This window comes from Microtus ochrogaster, chromosome 15 (assembly GCF_000317375.1).
Source record: "Microtus ochrogaster isolate Prairie Vole_2 chromosome 15, MicOch1.0, whole genome shotgun sequence".
Taxonomy (NCBI): Eukaryota; Metazoa; Chordata; class Mammalia; order Rodentia; family Cricetidae; genus Microtus; species Microtus ochrogaster.
The window spans coordinates 5675160-5677804 of record NC_022017.1 but is presented as its reverse complement, the minus strand read 5'-3'; the positions used below and the strand labels follow the sequence as shown (position 1 = coordinate 5677804).

The following is a 2645-nucleotide window of genomic DNA, read 5'->3' as shown; positions in this document are numbered from 1 at the left end:
TCAAAGGTCACCTTTTAGAGCTGCGAGTGTCTCTAACAGATATGATAACTCAAATGGACTTAACAGACATCTATAGAACATTCCATCCAAACAGAAAAGAAAATACCTTCTTCTCAGCACCTCATGGAACCTTCTCAAAAATTGAGCACATACTAGGTAACAAAGCAAACCTCAACAGACACAAAAAATTTGACATACGCCATGCATCTTATCGGATCTCCATGGCTTAAAATTAGAATTCAACAGCAATGCTAATTCCAGAGCCCACAAACACATGGAAATTAAACAATGCTCACCAGCCCCGGGTCTCCTTGCCTGCCAGGTTGCTGGATGAAAGCAGGCTATGTAGATTCAGGTAGGGGTTCAGGGAGATGCGGTAGTCCTTTGGGGGCTCCCCCAACAGTGACATCCCAGGGGTCGTTGGCAGGGGCACACTGTCCTTAGGGAGGCCTCTAAGACTGGAGCCTCAGAGCCCCACAGGGGTTGGGTGTGGAGTGAGCTGGGATGCTGGGGATGCAGACTCATGGGCTCCCGGTCACCCCAGAAGGGCCCAGCAGTGGTGGTAGTAAGGGTTGTGGCTTCCCTCAGCGGGTTTCAGTTCCAGAGTCAGCCCCACCCCCTGCAGACAGCTCCCAAAGGAGGGAATTGACAGGTTGGGCCCCAGTCTGGAGGGTACCCAGAGGGAAGTCTCCCAGGATCCCAGGCTTCTTCTGGCTCTGGGTGTGCAGGGCTAACTGGAGCAGGGCAGTGGACAGGGCAGGTCCGCTGAGCCGTAGCATGGAGGGGGCGCACCCAAAAGGCCCTGCTGGCCACTAGCACCTCATGCAGCAGAGGACTGAGCAGCAGCTGGAGGGAGGCAGATGGGCCCAGATTGTCCAACAGCTGCAGGATGTTTGGCTCAGGCGGGAGTCCTTTGCCTCGGTTGAGAGACAAGGCCTGGGCAGCAATGAGTGCTGCCAGCATGCTGCGGCCAGGAGGACCTGGAGCACAGAAGGACACACGAAGGTGACTGCCACCCAGGGCCAGGCCACCTGCCCTCTGTTCTGCACCCTCTGCCATCTCTGCTGTCTCATACTCCAGTACTGCAAAGCCCTTCAGCTGCCCACCCTGGCCACATGGCAACTGACAGAAGGTGGGCATATAGACCGCGGACAGTGCCTGGCGCAGGGCATCCACATCACTGAAGCCAGGTGACAGGTGGTCCACACAGAGGCACCCGGAGTGCAACAAGGCAGGGGACAGCTGCCCAGCATCTGTGCGATGCACAGCCGGGGGGCCCTAGTGGCTTGCCCAGCAAATCAGACTTGGCCCTGGCAGCCGAGTCTTTCTTCATGTACTCTGCAAAGCCATAGCCCTTAGAGAGGCCTGTGCGCTCTCTGTACACTACGAAGCCGCGCTCTAGGCTGCCAAAGGGCCGCACCAGCTCCTCACACTGTGCCTGGGTCAGGCTGGGCGGCAGCTTGGCCACACACAACAGAGCATCTGTAGGCTACAGCTGAACTGACAGCTCCGGCTCTCGAAGCCGGCTCTGGTGGAAGGCCTTGATGGCAGCTTCACCCTGCTCCCCATTCAGCAGTGTCACGAAAGCTGTCCCTTTGTATTTGTCCACCTCCTGTCCTTGAGTTCATAGTCACTCAGACCATCGCGATCGCCTACTTCCTGGTTGGTCACGTCCCCCGGAAGACCCCGGATCAGTATCCTGGCGGCTGTTACGGAACTGGCACTCAGTACATTCCAGGCGCTTTTGGATCTCTTCCGGATCCAAGGACAGCAGCTCCTGTTCAGGTGCTCATCGATAGGAGGTCCACAAAGTTTCCCCTTTGGCCTCCACCTCCAGGGTGAGCAGCGGCCAGTGAGTCAAGAACTTTAAATCTTTGAAGAAAGAATTTGAAGAAGATACTAGAAAATGGAAAGATGTCCCACGCTCTCGGGTAGGCAGAATTAACGTAGTAAAAATGGCAATCTTAACAAAAGCAATCTACAGATTCAAAGCAATGTCTATCAAAATCCCAGCAAAATTCTTCACAGACCTCAAAAGAACAATACTCAACCTCATATGGAAAAGCAAAAAATCCAGGATAACCAAAAGAATCCTGTACAATAAAGGGACTTCTGAAGGCCTCACAATCCCTGACTTCAAACTCTACTACAGAGCTACAATACTGAAAACAGCCTGGTATTGGCATAAGAACACACAGGAGGACCAATGGAACTGAATCAAAGACATGGATATCAATCCACACACCTACAAACACCTGATTTTTGACAAAGAAGTAAAAATATAAAATGGAAAAAAGAAAGCATATTCAACAAATGGTGCTGGCATAACTGAATATCAATATGTAGAAGAATGAAAACAGAACCATATCTATCGCCATGCACAAAACTCAAATCCAGAAGGATCAAATACCTCAACATAAAACCAACCACACTGAACCTCATAGAAGAGAAAGTGAGAAATACACTTGAACAGATTGACACAGGAGACCACTTCCTAAATAGAACCCCAGTAGCACAAACACTGAGAGCAACAGTTAATAAATGGGAGCTCCTAGCCGGGCGATGGTGGCGCACGCCTTTAATCCCAGCACTCGGGAGGCAGAGGCAGGCGGATCTCTGTGAGTTCGAGACCAGCCTGGTCTACA

General features: G+C 51.9%; 1 pseudogene; it reads right to left on the bottom strand.

The window, feature by feature from the left end:
* Positions 1 to 292: 292 nt before the first annotated feature.
* LOC101979391 overlaps positions 293 to 2645 on the bottom strand; it is a 15058-nt pseudogene continuing 12705 nt past the window's right edge.